This window comes from Microcaecilia unicolor, chromosome 4 (assembly GCF_901765095.1).
Source record: "Microcaecilia unicolor chromosome 4, aMicUni1.1, whole genome shotgun sequence".
Taxonomy (NCBI): domain Eukaryota; kingdom Metazoa; phylum Chordata; class Amphibia; order Gymnophiona; family Siphonopidae; genus Microcaecilia; species Microcaecilia unicolor.
Window position 1 is genome coordinate 343470112 of NC_044034.1, and position 20503 is coordinate 343490614.

At 41.3% G+C, this 20503-nt stretch overlaps 1 protein-coding gene across 1 annotated transcript in view; it reads left to right on the top strand.

Moving 5' to 3' along the window:
- Nucleotides 1-20503, top strand: part of ITSN1 (intersectin 1) — a 379821-nt gene that overhangs the window by 230874 nt on the left and 128444 nt on the right. The window lies entirely within an intron of this gene.

Sequence of the window (20503 nt, forward strand, 5' to 3'; positions counted from 1 at the left end):
CTTTGTCTTTTATTAAGGTAACTGATCTATTTTGTTAGATCCTCCTAGTGATCTACGAAATAGATAAAATTCTATATTTGATATGAGTTTGACGGCTGTTTGGTGATATGATTTTTATATTTTTAAAATGCAATAATCCCTATAGACCAGGGGTTCTCAACCCACTCCTCAGGACACACCTAGCCAGTCAGGTTTCAGGATACCCATAATGATTATGCATGAGATAAATTTGCATGCACTGCTTCCATTGTATGCAGATCTGTCTCATGCATAATCATTGGGGGTATCCTGAAAACTTGATTAGCTAGGTGTGTCCCGAGGACTGGATTGAGAACCATTGCTATAAACAATTTACCTTTTGTATTTGGTCATTTAGTATTTTATTTCTGAGTTCACATTGCTCTGAAGTACTATAGGCTCATTTTCTGAGCCATTTTTAAGGGCATCCTGTCATGTCTAGAGAAAGGGGGAATCTTTTTAATCACATATATGAGATCTCATGGGAGACAATACTTCACATAAATCCCCCCAAAAAGCAGGAAATATGTTTTGAGGTCAAGAAATAGCAGTACCTGAAAATGACTTTATTCTCTGTAGTTCTATGAAATGTGGATTCATGGTCTTCCCTGACAGCTTGAATGGACACATTTTTTGTATCATCATGGTTTCTAGATGGCATTGAAAGCATGAAGATGTACACATTTGTTATGCTGCATCCTGTTTTTATTCTTCACTGGGTCTATTTTTAGTGTGTGTGTGTGTTTAATATACATTTTCCTCTACTATTTTGTGGTGGTTTTATGTCTGCATTAATTGTACATTTTACTTTTGTTGATTTTGGTATGTTTCTGCTTTGATGTTTGATATACTGCGCTTAAAAAAAAACCTAAATTCATTAAACATTCTGAGCACTCAGGCGTGCCATGATGGTGACACATGATCTCTCACCATATGAGGAATATTTTCATGGGCTTGCACCATGCGGTGGTGGCACTTAAGCAAGGTGTATATTTTAGAAATAGAATACTAGAAGACCAATACATCTTTCCTTTCAAAAGCCTCCAGTGACATCCAACATTTTTTATCTGCAAAGTAGATGCATGAATTCTAAACTACTGTGTGCCTGCACCTAAAAATGTTAGATCTTTCTCATCTCCTTCCCTTTAATTGCATTTTGAAGCTTCTTATAGCAGTTACTGTAACAATACTTTTGCTAACTGTTGGTGTTTTCCTGTTTTCTTCCATGTCACGTGATATTTCAAATTGTGTTGTGTCCAGATTTTTTTAATGTTGTCCACATAAAAAGCAATTTTATAAATTAGATGCCCACATTTATGTGCACATTACACATATAACACATACCCGCATAAATGCTTAGCAAAGCACCTAAGCACTTACCAGCGAATGCCTGCTTAACTTACATAGTGTGCATTTGCAGGGAGCACATACACATGGGCAGAGCATGGACAAAGTCATACATGTGCAACTTACAGAATACTGTAAGTTATGCAAGTCCATGCTGCATTTAGGTAGCTGCACTTCCAGCTCTAGGGTTTGTGTATCTGCAGGTGCCTGTGGAATACATGCCTAAATGGAGAGCTATTGCCCGCATAGTAAGTGTATTTATATATGTGTGTGCGCATGTATATGTATATGTAGTGCTTAGCTAATGCATTCTCGAGACACTCCTTCCCAAAAAAAGTCTGCTTTTTGTTAGTTATTTACAAGATTAAGATCGTTGGACTGTATTTTGTTTATATCTTACCGACACATTAAATAATAAGCTTGTAGTTGGATTTTACTCATTAAACCAGGTGTCACTAAAAGTTGATATGGGAGATGTGAAGAAGAAGCAGGCAGAGCACATGTGTTTTTTTTCTGTGCTTTCGCTTTTGGAGGTTGTCGAGTGAAAGTATAAGTAAGCATAGTGTTATATATTGCTAAAGCAAATTAGCTCTCAAAAAAAATCTTATCTGAAAATTTGCAGAGAACCAGCAATTGACATGGATCTATGTTTTGATCTACTGTTATCAGGGAAGATGGTTACAGTCTTATGTGTCTGATTAGTTTCACAATCTCAATACCTGCATATTTTCAGTTAAGTTTGTTTGAGAGTAAATCTACTTCATCAATATGATGTTAGAAGATACAACTGTAATATAATGGACTGTTAAAGATCCTATTTATGGACTATCTTTTGAAGACTTTGTTGAAATGAGAGATATTTGTATAAAAGGGAGAAAAAAATATGTGAAGAACTCTGGACCTCTGAGGAAGTGAGGTTGAAAATTATCATGGAAGATTTAAACCACTGATAATCACTTTCTCATGGTCCTTTTAACATAAGTTTGTAATAGAAGTTTGTTGTTGATAATTGGGGTAATTGAGAGTGTTGTTTTTCTAAACCCCCTATGTTAAGCTATTTTGTTTTGGGTTTGTTTGTTTTTTTAGAATCACTTTGTTACCGTTTTGAATCAAAGCATATATCAGAGACATAATACAATTAACCCATTTTCCGATGTAGCGGGCAGGCAGGGGCTTCATGTAATAGTGATTGCTTCAGCATAGATGCAGTGGTCGTTATGAGGTGGGCTTGCCATCCTTGCAAATATTTAATGCTATTATCAGACTTTTTATTTCTCTGATCTCAGCCAAAAGCATAACAAAAAAACCACAAGATGTGTTCTTGGCAGTACTATGAGCAAAGAAAACAGAATATGAAACACAGGTTGTACTGCTTCCTAAGCTGATGTCATTGCCTGTTGATGGCAGCTAATTGTCTGATATCAGCTGAAGAAAAGATTATGATGTTTGTATTCTCTTTTCAGTGTACGGGAAATCAGACCCAAAACAGAAGAATTACCACACATCTAACTTGGAAAGTTTCATATTGTTAAGTGACACTTCAGAGCCACTTCAGTTTTTTGTGTCCCGAGAGAGAATCTCAGTGATGTGCTGGCTTTTATGTTCCATGTCAGAAGTCCTAGCTGTGTTTTCCTGTCAAGTCTGCGTGTACTGACTGGATATTTTGTATATATATCTTTATATATCTTTAAAACTGAGCGTTTCTTTCTTCCAGTCAGTGGCTATGGAAGATGCAATGCTGCAGTGTCTGGCAGTGCTTCTGGGTTGCACCAACCACTTAGACTACTTTCTACAGGTCTCCACACCCTAAGTGGGCAATATTCGGTATCCTAGTCTGTCTTAAGTGATGAACCATCTCCAGTTACACGCTTCCATCTGCCATACACAAATAAGTGTTCAATGTTTAACATAAGTTACAACTAAAAAAACAGGTGCCAGGACTTCTCTGTATAAAGCTAAGAATCATTGCATTTTGGGACTCCAATGAGATTATCATTTAGTTTTCCCCTTTACCAAGGTGAGCATGATGCATGTATGGTGCACACCTTGTACTGTAGGTTAAACAAAGTACATTACTGGATAGTGAACAGTGGAATAATTATTTTTCCAGAAGCATAAAACAGGAGAAATATCTCTGTGCATCTAGCTCAGTATTTTTCTTTAGTACATAAGTCTAACTTTGGTATCAGTGGAACTACTGGGGTATGGGTGGCTGCAAGCAAATGGTCCCCTTGTAATAACAATGGACCCCACAGCAAGTTCAAGGCAAATGTAATCTTCACTAGCTTCAAAATACCCATCTCAAGTTAACAGATCTGTGACACAATAGGCAAGTTCCCTTCACTTCCCTATGGCAGGAATTCATAGGTAGGCATGAAGCATAAGCCATAGGCAGGTGCACTGAACAAAAATCCAAAGATTCAGGACAGAAAACCAGCTGGAATCTAAATTCAGACCCAGAACACAAGAGCATAGAGACATGAAGCAGGGATCACAGCCAGCTGGAAACTCAGTAGATGGATAAGGAATAAGATATCACAGATCATCACAGACAATGACCTTGAGCTGGTCCAGCCCTGAAGCAGGGCTCATAAACTGGTCCCTAGGCTGGTTTGGGCCTAGCCAGGGCCAATCAGAGAAGACCAAGGAGGTTTGATAACAGGAGATGGCATGAGCCTTTCTGGCTTATTATGTGGACTAAAGCCAGTTGGCGGAGCTTGTTGCCCTATCAGTTTCATTGTTTTGGGTGTACCAAGATGGTGGCAGCTGCATTGAGGAGAATTAAAACCTCCTTGGGTGGAGTAGGTGGAGACTGGCTTGTTACATTGTGCCGTCTCACAGAGACTGGAAGAGAAACAAGAGAGCACACTCCACCCACAAAGAAACATAAAGGACGGGAACACAACTCCTGCTACAGACAAGGAGGCTTATGCCAGCACAGCATTGATCAGGCCAAGCTTCCTGCTGGCCCTGACAGGTGTTGACCATAGAATCTTGTGTTTAGCAGCATTTTCCAAAATTCTGAACTGAAACTCCTATAAAATATTGTAACACTGGCTGTAGATGATTTCAGTCTTATCTTATGTTTTCTTTTACTTTGCTTGCTTCAGTTCTGGTTTCTTCATGAAACCTCAAGGTCTGTATACTGTTCCTTTTGGAATTCCCCACAGGTGGTTGTCACTATTTGAACACCCTACTAGGTGTAGAGATTTCTTGACTCAGCCACAGCAAGACCCTCCTGTAACAAGTATTTATTTTAAAGATATAAAGCAGGAAAAGCTTGGGTCTTCGGTGAATGCATGGTTAGGATGTGAAATAGCAGGCTCTTCTTGAAATCAGCCCTTGATGTCCTGGTTAAAGCCAGAAAGAGGTGACACTAGTATCACTCCTTTCTAACAAGGGCTGAGTTATGTGTACTGTACTCACAGGCTCATTTTCGAAAGAGAAGGAAACCCATCTTTCGACACAAATCAGAAGATGGGCGTCCTTCTCACAGGGTCGCCCAAATCGGCATAATCGAAAGCCGACTTTGGGTGTCCCCAACTGCTGTCCGTCGCGGGGATGACCAAAGTTCACGGGGGGGGGGGGGGATGTCAGAGGCTTAGCGAAGGCAGGACTTGGGCGTGCCTAACACATGGGCATCCTCGACCCATAATGGTAAAAAAAAAAAAGGGCGTCCCTGACGAGCACTTGGACGACTTTACCTGGTCCTGTTTTTCTTACAACCAAGCCACAAAAGGTGCCCGAACTGACCAGATGACCACCGGAGAGAATCGGGGATGACCTCCCCTTACTCCCCCAGTGGTCACTAACTCCCTCCAACCCTCAAAAAACATCTTTAAAAATATTTTGTGCCAGCCTCAAATGTCATACTCAGGTCCATGACAGCAGTATGCAGGTCCCTGGAGCAGTTTTAGTGGCTGCTGTGCACTTCAGGCAGGTGGACCCAGGCCCATCCCCCCCTCCACCTGTTACACTTGTGGTGGTAGATGTGAGCCCTTCAAAACCCACTGTACCCACATCTAGGTGCCCCCCTTCACCCATAAGGGCTATGGTAGTGGTGTACAGTTGTGGGTTTTGGGGAGTTTTGTGGGGCTCAGCACACAAGGTAAGGGAGCTATGTACCTGGGAGCAATTTATGAAGTCCACTGCAGTGCCCCCTAGTGTGCCCGGTTGGTGTCCTGGCATGTCAGGGGGACCAGTGCACTACAAATGCTGGCTCCTCCCATGACCAAAGGACTTGCATTTGGTCGTTTCTGAGATGGGCGTCCTTGGTTTCCATTATCACCAAAAATCAGAAACGACCAAGTCTAGGGACGACCATCTCTAAGGACGACCTAAATGTCAAGATTTTCGACCGTATTATCGAAACGAAAGATGGACGTCTGGAATTCGTTGCCAGAGAATGTGGTAAAGGCAGTTAGCGTGGTTTTTAAAAGGACAGCTTCCTAAAGGAAAAGTCCATAGACCATTATTAAATGGACTTGGGGGAAAATCCACTATTTCTGGGATAAGCAGTATAAAATGTTTTGTACTTTTTTGGGATCTTGCCAGGTATTTGTGACCTGGATTGGGCACTGTTGGAAACAGGATGCTGGGCTTGATGGACCTTTGGTCTTTCCCAGTATGGCAATACTTAAGTACTTGTATATGTCCATCTTGTTTTGATAATACGGGTTTCCCTGCCCCTCCACCAGGACGTTTTGTGAGGACGTCCTCAGCAAAACTTGGGTGTCCCTTTCGATTATGCCCCTCAATGTGACCTGACATCACTGATTAGATGATACAACCTAAATAATGATCCGTAGTTGTCGAAAGCCAAGTTGAATGAACTTCAGAGTTCTGTAAATTTATTGACATTCATGTTCTACTAGATATATTAAAACCAGCTGATTTCAGGGAAGCGTTTTTCAGATGTCTGCTTTTTCCAGTAGTTCCTCAGCATGGAAGATTTGTCTTCATCTAAATTTGCTAATCATAGTTTTTCACTACGATTGTCATTTCCTTTTTTAAAAAAATTAATTTTCTTCTTTTTGTATGCCAGGTAGTTATAGGCTTTTAAAAAATGTATTTCAGTCTTCTTTCTATTACATCTTTGGCATCAGAGCAGGCCAACAACTTCATGGACGTCTGCTATCAAACTTGAGATGCATCTTAAATTAACATGAAGATGAACATTATTTATTTATTAGGATTTATTTACCGCCTTTTTTGAAGGAATTCACTCAAGGTGGTGTATAGCATGAATAAGTCAAACATAAGCAATAGATAATTACAGCAGTAAAAATATTCAAACAGTACAAAGCATGACATAGTATGCTACATTATAATGCCAACACAATTCACAATAAAACATTTTATAGCATAGGGTATAAGCAAAGATGGAACATATAGATAGATAAGATAGAGTAACAGGAGTAAGAAAATAAGGGACTAGTTAAAGAGAGTTGCGAATGAAGTCAGAAAGGTGCTTGAACATTATCTTGGTAGGGTAGGAGAGGATAAATGTGTCCTGCTATAATATGTGCAACCAGTGTCATTTACTTCTTCCGTTAAAGGCCTGGTTGAAGAGCCAAGCTTTCACGTGCTTCCTGAAGTAGAGATAGTCTTGTGTTAAGTGAAGCCTTTCGGGGAGTGCATTCCAGAGCCTGAGGGCTACTCCGGAGAAGGCTTGCCTGCAGTTATCACATCATGTGATGTCCTTTGGAGAAGGTGTGGTTAGGGAAACTCCTTCGGAGGACCTTAGTGACTTTGAAAGTGTGTAGAGGGAGATCCTGTTCTTCAGTTACTCTGGACCATTTCCTTTTAGGGCCTTGAAGGTCATACAGAGAATTTTAAATTTGGCTCTGTAATGTATTGGTAGCCAGTGAAGTTTATGCAAAAATGGTGTGATGTAGTCACATCGCGTACAACCTTCTATTTTTCTTGCAGCATTCTGAATCAATTGGAGCTGGTGCAAACTCTTTGTAGTCAGACCATTGTACAGTGCATTACAGTAATCCAGTCTTCTGGCATGCACAACTGAGACAAGGCTTGCCTTCTCAATGTAAAGAGACAGGCAGCGTAGTTGTTGCAAGTGATAGAAGCTGCTCTTGAAGGTTGCTTAGATTTGGGGGATCAGAGTAAGTGTTGAATCAAGTTGTATTCCAAGGTTCCTGACTTGTGATTTGAGGGGGAGTACATATTTCCCAAAAGAGATTTTGATGTCAGGTATGTCCCCACTTGTGTTAGGGACCTATAGAAGCTCCGTTTTACTTGGGTTCAGGCAAAGTTTGTTGTTAGCCCAATCTTGAATTGATGTTAGACTGGTAGTGAGTAAGTCAGAGCTGTGGGTAAGTCAGGTTCATTGGGTTTGACTAGCTGCACATCACACGGATGTAGAACCAAGTAAGTCAGAGGTTAAGATAATATGTAGTACTCCTAGCATAGCAGTTAGATCCATTCCTTTCGTTCTGTGTGCCATTTGTAGATATTACCCTGAATGAAGATCACATGGCAAACAAAGTAAAATTTAGTTTGGAACTGCCCTAAAAGCCTGGGTAAATGGACTCTGGGTTCATGAAACAGTCTGGTGGTGGTCACATTTTTTTGAATATTGTAATCTAAGGTTAGAGCAAGAAATAAGGCATCGTCCCACTTCCAAAAGTTATTTACTTCAAAGAGCTTGAAGCATGTAGAAACATAGAAATATGACGGCAGATAAAGGCCAAATGGCCCATCCAGTCTGCCCATCCTCTGTAACCCTTAACTCCTTTTTCTAAGAGATCCCACATGCTTGTTCCTTGCTTTCTTAAACTCTGACACAGTCCTCGTCTCCACAACCTCCACCAGGAGGCTATTCCATGCTTCTACCACCCTTTCCATAAATGAATATTTTCTTAAATTCCTCCTAAGCCTTTTTCCTCTTAACTTTATTGTATGCCCCTTCATTCCAGAGTTTTCCTTCATTTGAAAAAGGCTCTCTTTCTGTACATTAATGCCCCTGAGATATTTAAATGTTTCTATCATATCTACTCTTTCTGTCCTCTCTTCCATTGTATTCATTTTGAGGTTCATAAGCCTGTCCTTATTTGTTTTATGTCCAAGACCGCTTACCAGTTTTGTAGCCACCCTTTAGACCACTCTCCATCCTGTTTATATCTTTCCATAAGTGCAATCTCCAGAATTGCATACAGTACTCTAAATGGGACCTCAGCAGAGACCTACACAAGGACACCATCGCCTGTTTCTTCCTGCTGGTCATTCCTCTCCTTATGCACCCAAGCATCCTTCTGGCTTTGACCATTGCTTTTTCTACCTGTTTGGTCACTTTAAGTTAATCAGCCACAATCACCCCAAGTCCCTTCCTTTGTACACAGAAGCACTTCGCCCCTTATACTGTACTGTTCCCTTGGATTCTTGTGACCCAAGTGCATGACCCTGCATTTTTTAGCATTAAATCTTAGTTGCCAAATATCAGACCATTCCTCAAGCTTCGCTGTGTCCTTCCTCATGTCATGCACACCCTCCAGGATGGCCACCCTGTTGTAGAGTTTGGTTTCATCCACAAAGAGACAAACCTTACAAGATGGCCCTTCCGCAATATCACTCACAAAGATGTTAAAAAGAGTCAGACAAGGAGTTAGTTTGCAACAATGCTGAGATGTTGGTGGAGGTCTCTTTGGTGTAGCACTTAGCACTATTAGTAGCTGGTTTGGAATGTTCATTGGTGATAGTTTTTAATGCTGAGAAGCAGCTGTGTATTTCTCTGCAGTTGAGCTTCAGCCATCCAGAATATTCCCTGGAAACCTTTGAGTTGACCCCCCCCCCCCTCCGAGATTGATGTTAATACGCAGGTGTCTTTGTTTGGAGGGGCGGGATTACACATCTGTTTCCTACTCCATTAACTACACTCCTTTTCACACCCATTCATACCCTCACAGTTGCATACATGTACATATATAATTCCTCCCTCCTCCTTTCCTGCTTCAGTGATTAACCCAGCTTTCTCCCTTTCTCCTGGGCCTGACCCCAGCATTCTTCCCCCTCATAGGAGCCAGTGCTGTGGGTGCTTGAGCACCCCCAATATTGAGCAAGCTCCTGTAATTTCTGTTGTGTTTAGCATCCCCAATTATTTGAAATGTTGGTTCCTGAGCAAACAACATCAAATACACAAAGATATAATCAGTATGTGAGAGAGTGCTATGGACCCTGGAACAATGTGAATAGTCTCAGTCCTGAGGGTTCAATAAATACCATGTGCCAATAATTCCAAAGCATGACAAAAATTATTTGACTGTATTGGTAGTAGAGCAATATTCTGACTGGAGTTGATCTATCCAAGGAAAGAATTATAAAGCTGATTTAAAATCTCCCATTAAAATGGCATGTTGTTTACCCAGTTGAATACCTAAGCATATTAAAGTATTAAGGAACCATCAATCCAATACGTTTGGACCATATAGATTGACTAAAAGCAGTTGCCTCATTATATGTATCTGTACTATTACATATTGGCCTGTTGGGTCTGTGTTCACTTCATGAATTCTGTATTGCAGTGGCTTGCTCAAAAGCATAGCTACTCCCCCCCTTATATTCTCTTGATTCAAGCACCACCTCCCCAATCCATTCACATTGCAATTTTTTATGTTCTATAACATTCAGACGTATCTCCTGCACGTATATTATAGAAGCCTGGTGCCTATGACGTGCCTTCTGAATCTATGATCTTTATTTGAAAAAGTGATTGCTGAAATATTCCTTGACATAATACTCAAATTAGTTGTACCCTGCATTCCACAGCAATTTCACGTGCTAAGAATAGTATGGACATAGTATGCCAGGACCCAGGTGCTCAGCCATCCCCTGGGTCCCTCCCACCACCCTTTGTCTATCAGGCTGCTGCTTCCCTCGGGAAACACACGAAATAAACCCCTGCTTCCCTTCCTTCCCCTCTCTAATTCTCAATCCTCCTTCCACCCTCCCACTGTCCCCTCCCAACTCCACTTGTTACTCAACAATTCCTGCTCACTTGGACAGTCAGTTTGCTGATTTCAACTTGCCTGATGTGGATTGAAAGTTGGAACATCCCATAGGCAGAATTCAAAAGAAGTAGAGAGATCATGAATGCCTGTTAAAGTGTTTTGCTCAAACAAATGTTGACAGAACCCACAAGGGAAGGGTCTACGCTGGATCTGGTGCTCACAAATGGAAGAAGTGTTTCCAGTGTCCAGGTGGGTGCCCACCTAGGTAATAGTGATCATCACATAATATGGTTTGATATAAGAGCAAAAGCGGAGTGCAGATGCACAAAACTCAAAGTACTGGGTTTCTCAGACATACTGATTTTGGTAAAATGGGAGAATACTTGAAGAAGGAGCTGATGGCATGGTAGGCATAGGAGAAATGGAAGCACAGTCCAAGCTGAAAACCGCTATAAATATGGCAACAGATCTTTATACAAGGAAAGTAAACAAAAGCAAGAGAAACAGGAATCCTATATTGTTCTCCAAACAAGTGGCCAAAAAAAGGGGGCAAAAGATGCTTTGTTCAAGAAATACAGAATGCAACAAGAGGATCATGGAAAAGATTACCAGATTAAACTCAAAGAAGCGAAGAGGGGAAACACAGCTAGTGAAAGCGCAGGTGGAAGAAAGAATGGCTAAAGACATAAGGAGAGGTGACAACTTTTTTCAGATATATTTGGGAAAGGAGAAAAAGGAATGGAATTTGTAATACTGGAAAAGATGCTGAGAATAGCTATGTGGAAAGTGATGAGGATAAAGTGAACATGCTAAACAAATACTTCTCTTCGGTGTTCATGAAAGAAAATCCTGAAGAAGAACCACAGTTGGCTGCCAAGGGTATATCTGGGAATGGAGTGGATATTCAACCGTTCATGGAAGAAAGCGTTTATAGACAGCTTGGAAATCTGAAAGTGGACAAAGCTATGGGGCCAGATGGGATACATTCCAGGATACTGAGGGAGCTTGGAGAAGTCCTGCTGGACCTCTTAAGGATTTATTTAATAGATCTTGAGAGACGGGAGAGGTTCTGGAAGATGGGAGGTGAACTGATGTGGTCTCTCTTCACAAAAGTGGAGATGGGGAAGAAGTGGGAAGCTACAGGCTGGTAAGCGTCATGTTGGTGGTAGGAAAAATAGTGGAGTCGCTGCTAAAGGAAGAGATGGTTAATTTTTCTAGAAGCTAACGGGTTACAGGATCCAAGGCAACATGAATTTACCAAAGGAAAATCCTGCCAAATAAATCTGATTGACTTCTTTGACTGGGTGACCAAAGAACTGGATAAAGGACATGTGCTAGATATAATCTACTTGGATTTCAGCAAAGCCTTTGATATGGTCCCTCACAGAAGATTCATGAATATGCTGAGAGGGCTGAATTTAGGACCCAAAGTGGTGAACTGGATTGGAAACTGGTTGACTGACAGGCGACAGAGGGTGGTGGTAAATGGAATCCACTTGGAGGAAAGGAATGTGAGTAGTGGAGTGACTTTCTGACCTGAACGTGTATATCCTGGAGGAAAGGAGAAACAGGGTTGATATAATACAGACTTTCAAATATTTGAAAGGTATTAATCTGCAAACAAACCTTTTCCGTAGACGGGAAAGTGGTAGAACTAGAGGACATGAATTGAGGTTGCAGGGGGGCTGACTCAGGAATAATATCAGAAAGTATTTTTTTCACCAAGAGAGTGGTAGATAACTGGAATGCCCTCCCACGGGAGGTGGTGGAGATGAAAACGGTAACAGAATTTTAAAAATGCATGGGATAAACACAAAAGAATTCTGACCAGAAGGAATGGATCCAAAGAAGCATAGCGGAGATTAGCTGGCAACACCAGTAATTGGAAAGCAAAGCCAGTACGGGCAAACTTCTATGGTCTGTTCCCTGATTGTGACTGGACAGGTTCAGCTTCAAAAGATGGAGAACAAAGCCCATTGCTTAGCAGACGCTACGGTCTGTGCCCTGATTGTGGCTGAATAGATTTGCATAGGCTGGAGTGGAGCTTTTCAGGGGTTTCAACGACAACTTCAGAAGTTTTAGAACAAGGACAGTGCTGGCCTACGGTCTATGCTCTGAAAATGGCAAGGACAATTTAAACGTTTTTCTCACAAAAATGTCCAAATTGGTATTTTCAAAAACAATTTTTAGATGTTTTTCTATGATGTCCATCAAAAGTGCCTCCATATCACAAGGGGGCTTGTTAAGAGGAGGATCTGGACGTTCCTAACACTTATGATGTTTTTCTGCCATAATGGAACAAAACAAAACATCCAGGGCTATAAGTTGGATGTTTTGGTCTAGACCTGTTTTATTAATAAATAAGCCACAAAAAACATATTAACATAGTAAGTGACGGCAGATAAAGACATGAATGGTCCATCCAGTCATATTCAATTTCAATTCAAGATTAAATCAACAAAGAACGTGATATTGTATACCTAATCATAGTCTTTCTTTGGTGTTTCTGGGACATAGGTCGTAGAAGTCCGCCCTGGCTCTGTCCTTACGTTCAACTATTGGAGTTGCCGTCAAAGCCCACTCCAGCCTATCCAAATCCATTTTGTCATTTGTGGGACACAGACTGTAAAAGTCTGCCCAACACTGTCCTCACGTTCCAAATTACTGGAGTTTCTGTTGAAGCTGTCTCCAGCCCATCCTACAACCTGACTTCTATATGCGGGACTCAGACTGTACAAGCCAGCCCAGCACCGGCCTTAGTTGATAAATCCAGAGTTGCTATCTAAGCAGCACTTGACATGCAAACACACATGTGACCCTTTAAGTTTTGTTTTTTATCCCATTCATTTTCTAATTAGAGATCCTCTGTGTTCATCCTATGCCTTTTTGAATTCTGCTACAGTAAAGTGCCCTAAATGACTAGATGACAAATGCAAGAATAAAGGAATGATACCCCTTTACTCCTTCAGTGGCCACTGACCACCTTCTACCCCTGCAAAGATATAAATGAAACATTACACATCAGCCTCTATGACAGCTTCAGATGTTACGGCAAGTCCTATTAAACAGCAAGCAGGTTCCTGGAATAGCCTATTGGTCAATGCAGTGCACTGTAGAGAAGGTGACTGGGGCCCATAATCCACTCTTAACTATTACACTTGTAGTGGAAAGTGTCAGCCCCCCTCCAATAAAAAACAACAACCCAAAACCTACTGTACCCACGTATAGGTGACACCTTCAGCCATAAGGGCTATTGTAGTGGTGTATGTTTGGGTACAGTAGGTTTTTCATGGGTTTTGAAGCACTCACCATACAATATAAGAGGATAATGGTGAGATGTGTACCTAGGACCTTTTATGTGAATTCCACTGCAGTGCCCCCCTAGGGTGCCCCACTGCTCTTCTGGGATGCCTGTGTGGCCAGTCTACTATGAAAGCTGGCTCCTCCTGTGTCCCAAGGGCTTGATTATGTGCATTTTTCATTTGGACATTTTCTTTTTTTTGTGTGAAAATGGTCTGAAAAGATGTACTAAGCCCAACAACGTCTAGGAAATGGTCATTTTCAAAGAAAAAATAAATTTTTCTGGTTTGAAAAAGGTAATTTTCACTACTTGATTGTTGGACATTTTCAGCAAAACGTCCAAAGTCTGATTTAGACATCAAATTGAAAATGCCCCGCCATATCATGTGTTAGTATGTAATAGAGGCTTCTCTAACACTCATTCAAATCTACACCCCTGCATTCATTCCTCGCCACTCATTTGCCCTTCGCAGGATTAAACTGTATTTCACAACCATGTCCCAAAATTTACATATTTCGTATAGAATGTATGCAGATGATGTACAATTCTTTGTCCCTATTTAAAAAAAACAGGATAATGAACTAGCATTGCAGTTGAATAATGTTTTTGATTAAATTATTGATTGGGGGGGGACAATGTAAGATGTATTTAAATGTTGCAAACACAGAAATAGTGTATGTGGGTAGAACTCTTGATTCATCTTTGCCAACAACATTTGAATATCAGGGAGAGAAAATTATTGTGAAGCCTTTTGTCCACAGTCTGGGTTATCTTCCTGGATAGTAATCTGACAGTGCAAAAACATGTGGATCATATGATCTCTACATCTTTTTCAACATATGATTTTCAAACGATTGTGCAGAGCTTGATATTGACAAAAATGGATTTTTGTAATTATTTCTGGGTGTATCATTTCCCAGGCTCCAAGCCCTGCAAGTCATCCAAAATGCAGCTGCGCAATTGATTACTGGAGTTTCAAAGTTTGAACATATTACTCCAATATTGAAAACATTACACTGGCTTCCTGTAATGTACAGAGTTCAATTTAAGATTCCTGTATTGATTTATCAATGTAAATAAGGGATTGTTCCAACTTATTTTCAAAATGTTTTGCAATTATATAAACCAAAACAGGTATTAAGATCTGAGACATCTTATCACCTTTGCTACTCTCGCCTAGGTCATATCATTATATAGAGACAAAAATGCAAGCTTTTTCTATTGCTGCTCCATTTTTATGGAATGCTTTGCCTGCATGCTTGAGATTATGTGATAATATTCAACAATTTATGTTCAAACATTTTTTATTGAAAATAATGTATAATTGATACATAATGGTAAACTAAGACACAGTTTGTTATGAACATCAATACCTAGCTCCCCAAAATTTCCTTGTAAACCCCTCCCCAACTCTCCCATTCGGCACCCCCACCCCCTTCCCCATTTCCCTTATGTTACAAACAACTATGCAAGATACGTATAAACCAGTATGCCCCAACCAAAAGTTGCCACCATATTTGTTAACAACAGATGTAGAATAGAAGTCTACCAAAGCAAACAATCTCCCAATCCCCTTCCCAGCCTCCCACTCCTACCTACGAAGATTCTTAGCCATGGAATGGCCTTGCACAAACCCAACTTGGGATTCATGTATGATGGAGGGTAAGACACAACTCAGACAATTGGCTAGTATTTTCGCGAAAAGCTTCACCTCATGATTTAAGAGCGATATTGGCCAGTATGATGCAGGAAGAGTAGGATCGCACCCTGGCTTAGGCAACACTATAATTTCAGTGGCCTAGTGGTTAGGGTGGTGGACTTTGGTCCTGGGGAACTGAGTTTGATTCCCACTTCAGGCACAGGCAGCTCCTTGTGACTCTGGGCAAGTCACTTAACCCTCCATTGCCCCATGTAAGCCGCATTCAGCCTGCCATGAGTGGGAAAGCGCGGGGTACAAATATAACAACAAGAATAAAAATGGTCTGGTAAGACTTCAGCATCCATCCAAGCACTGAACAAATTACTCAAAGATGTTACAATGGCTTCTCCCAAAAGTTTATAAAACTTGGCACAGAGACCATCAGGGCCTGGAGCCCTGCCCAATGGACTTCATCAGGATGGATAGGCACATGTAGAAAGTCTCTATCTGACATAGAGAGACTAGGAAGGTTTTTCCCCTCCAAATAGAGTTGGCTGGGCAATCCATCAGTTTCAGGTGGAGTATATAGAGATCGATAAAACGTTTGAAATATGTCACAGATGGCACTATCTGTATGAGCCAGTTTACCTGAGGAATCCCTAAGAGTTGCGATGACCTGCAATCTCTGCTTCTGAGCAATCATTCTAGAAAGCAACCTGCCACACTTATTGCCTTGTTTGTACAACTGGTATCTTTAATAGGTCTGGGACTTAACAGTATATTCATGTATTAGCATATTTAGGATCATCTGCACAGTCAATAATTCCTGCTTGAGGGATGTGCGCTGGTGAATACCCACTCGCTGACGCACCCCCAGAAGTCATCTTTCCAAGCGAAGAATTTCCCTATCCCTAACCCACTTAAGATGACTGGAGTAACTAATGATATCTCCCCTCAAGACTGCTTTGGCAGCTTCCCAAAAGAGAACTGCGTCTGGTTCAGCAGCCACATTAAACTGTTTATACTCATTCCAGCAAGACAACAATCTCCCCTGAAAGCACACATCATGATATAAATGACTTGGAAAGGCCCAAGCCCTAGGTGATCTCCCCCACCCACAGGGTTCCCAATCCAACCAAACGGCAGCATGATCAGAGACTGCATAGGGGGCCAATCCTAGCATTCTTAATTTCAGTAAAAAGAGTGCGAGAGGTTAATAAGTAATCAATCCTGGATTGCGTGGAATCTTTATCCAACGGATGCAGCACTTGCCACACATCCAGGAGATTCAATAAGGAGCAAAAATTAGGCAAACCATTTGCAGACCAGGACCTGAAACTTGGGGAGAGATGTGATTTGTCTAGCTCCGGATCCACGGGTAAGGATTCCCAGAAGTCGCTGATAAAGTCATATCTACTTGATTAGGGGCATAGATACTGCCAAAAAGCACTGGTTGATGTGCCAATGTGACTGTACAGAAAACATAGAGGGGCATAATCGAACGCGAACGCCCATCTCCATGGGCGTCTATCTCCGAGAACGGGTACGTGAAGGGGCATGACAAACCGTATTTTCGAAAAAAAATGGGCGTCCATCTTTTTTCCGATAATACGGTTTGTGCCAGCCAAATGCATTGGATTTGTGCGGATTTGAGCTGGGCGGTTTCGTTTTTCAGCGATAATGGAAAACGAAGGCGCCCAGCTCAAAAACAAACAACTCCAAGGCATTGGGTCGTGGGAGGGGCCAGGATTCGTAGTGCACTGGTCCCCCTCACATGCCAGGACACCAACCGGGCACCCTAGGGGGCACTTTTACAAATCAACAAAAAACAGTAAAAGAGCTCCCAGGTGCATAGCACCCTTCCCTTGTGTGCTGAGCCCCCAAATCCCCCCAAAACCCACTGCCCACAAGTCTACACCATTACCATAGCCCTAAGGGGTGAAGGGGGCACCTACATGTGGGTACATTGGGTTTTTGGGGCTCAGCATTAAGCAGCACAAGTGTAACAGGTGGGGGGGGGGGGGATGTGCCTGGGTCCGCCTGCCTGAAGTCCACTGCACCCACTAACAACTGCTCCAGGGACCTGGATACTGCTGTGATGGAGCTGGGTATGACATTTGAGGCTGGCATACAGGCTGGGAAACAAAGTTTTTAAAGTTGTTTTGTTTTGGTGGGAGGGGGTTAGTGACCACTGGGGGAGTCAGGGGAGGTCATCCCCGATTCCCTCCGGTGGTCGTCTGGTCATTTAGGGCACTTTTTGGGACTTGTTCGTGAAATGGAAGGGTCCAAAAAGTGCCCTAAATTCTCGCTAAAAACGGCTATTTTTTGTTCCATTATTGGCGAAAGCCGCCCATTTCTGTTCGGCCGATAACCACACCCCAGTCCTGCCTTCACCACGCCTCTGACACGCCCCCGTCAACTTTGGCTGTTTCCGCGACGGAGTGCAGTTGAAGACGCCCAAAATCAGCTTTCGATTATACCAATTTGGGCGCCCACGGGAGAAAGACGCCCATCTCCCGATTTGGGTCGAAATATGGGCGTCTTTCTCTTTCGAAAATAAGCTGGATAGCGACCTCCCATATCTTTGATAACATCTTTTATTTGTGCAGCCAAACCTTCTCTAAACAAGATGGCCACCTCACCCATCCTACCCACAGCAGGCATTGCCACACAGTCCCCCACCCACCATCTCACTAATTTGGCATGCTCCAAATCGGATAGGTGCATTTCCTGAAGGAAGACAACATCAGCTCTGAGGCGTTGTAATTGTTATAAAACCTTAGAGTGCTTAAGTACATAAGTATTGCCATACTGGGACAGACTGAAGGTCCATCAGTCCCAGCATCCTATTTCCAACAGTGGCCAATCCAGGTCACAAGTACCTGGCAAGATCCCAAAAAAGTACAATTACATTTTATGCTGCTTATCCTAGAAATAAGCTGTGGATTTTCCCCAAGTCCATTTTAGTAATGGTCTGTGGACTTTTCCTTTAGAAAGCCATCCAAACCTTTTTTAAACCCCACTAGGCTAACTGCTTTTACTACATTCTCTGGCAGTGAGTTCCAGAGTTTAATTACATGTTGAATGAAGAAACATTTCTCCGATTTGTTTTAAATTTACTACTTTGTAGCATCCTAGTATTTTTGGAAAGAGTAAACAAGCAATTCTTGTGTACCCATTCCACTCCACTCATTATTTTATAGACCTCTATCATATCTCCCCTCAGCCATCTTTTCTCCAAACTGAAGAGCCCTAGCCGCTTTAGCCTTTCCTCATAGGGAAGTCGTCCCAACCCCTTTATCATTTTCGTCGCCCTTCTCTGTACCTTTTCTAATTCCACTATATCTTTTTTTAAGATGCGGTGACCAGAATTGAACACAGTATTCGAGGTGAGGTTGCAGGGCCTATTTTAGATGTGAAAACTTGCTCACCTACCCAAGAGTAGAGATGATACAACTGACTTGGATGAGAAGCAATATTGTTTTGAAAGTTAGACTTGTACAGTTGATAGTTGGGACATAATTTTAGCACATGATGTGACCAAAGAATTATAATGACAGGGAACAGCTGGATTCTATGGGTAAACTGAAATGGGAAGAGTAAAGATGAAATGTTTAAGTGTAAAATGAGTTAATCCTCTCAGATGGGGGTTATTTGCAGGTTTAGACTTTTTTGTCCAAGAAGATCATGAAGACTTGTTGTAGATGAAGCGACTTCTGTCAGACCTAAACCTAAAACCATTTGTGTTAGTAGATAACTGTTGGAGCTACATCAGTGTGTTTATAATCTCCATTTCTGTTCAGGTTGAGCACGATCAGAAGCAAGAGCACGTTATTTTGACTATGTTCAAATGAACTGTGGCAGTGATATAACTTGCAGCTTGCAAATTTGGTACCTTTACCTGTCCTAGAGACTTTTCTCTAGCACAGATCTAGAGAACATTACCTTTGTTTTGGATGTTTGAAATAATACATTTTCTTAACACCTGACAGTCAAATCACAGCCATTTTTCACTGTAGTAGCCTATGGCTTAGGTTTGTTTTTTTAATGACATTTTCAAATACTGTAGTTTACTGTGAAATTTCACTCTTATTGTACTATGCGGGATAGGTAGTGCAACTTCAAATTTGTTGCAGTGCAGTATTTTACATTACCACGTCAGGACATGTACAGAAAATAAATACAAATCTTAGCTAGTAGCTTTTTTCTTCTTCACAAGAGTATTGTAAATATCTGGCCTTATGGATGGAATCATTAGACTGTTGATCTGTTGGTTAACGATGGTGTGAGAAGGGGATAAGACCTCATTTGTTTTACGAAATGGAGTCGTTCTGATGTTAGACACACAACCTACTTGAGCCTCTCATTTTTCCTTTGTAACTTCTAAAAGGATAGAGATGTTCTAAATACAGAGCCTCTCTCACTAAAATTGATGTAATCTGAAATTACATTTGATACCTGTTTTACATTTAAGAGACTTTGTGTGAGAAGTTCCTGACATACTATTAGTATGATTAAAACTCAGCTTCATGTCTGTACTTTATTTTTCGTTGCCTGCTTAAATCGCCTCATGTTCACCTGTGTCTTAACACAGCTCAAATTTAATTTGCTTGTAAGGTACACACCTCCTTCCTTTCTAGTATGATCCTAGTGGAAGATTGTTATAAACTAAAAGGTTGTCCGACGTCTTGTTTTCCAGCTAGCTACCATATGAAAGCCGGAGATTAATCAATGCAGAGAAATATTTGAGCACTGAATTGTAGATTCTTAAATTCTTCTGTCCTAAGCGATGTGATGTGGACTAAACTATGAAAATTTTAGAGCAAAAGAAAAACTTCTTGAATAATGAGTTTGACCTGTGCTATACCAAAGTGCTATTTGGCCTACAAGGGATAGGAATTAGTTCCTGTACTTTGCCTTCTGGTTTATGTCTCTTGCTGGAATCCTGACTTTCTGATATGCCTTTGTGTAACATAATTCCACTAACATCTATGTCCCTCCTTTACTTTCCCTTTTCTCAGCAGTTGTCTTGCTTTAGCAATCTGTCTGGATATTGACTACTTTTAGTTTTGTTGTTCCTGTGAATGAGAAAGATACAAGAATGCTGGAAGATAGAAAACACTAGTTATATCCTGTCTACAACAACACTGCATTAATTGACACACCCACACTGCCGGCCTGTCAGACTGATAGAGGCACCCAACGTTAGTAACTTTCATGTGATGAATAGGTGGG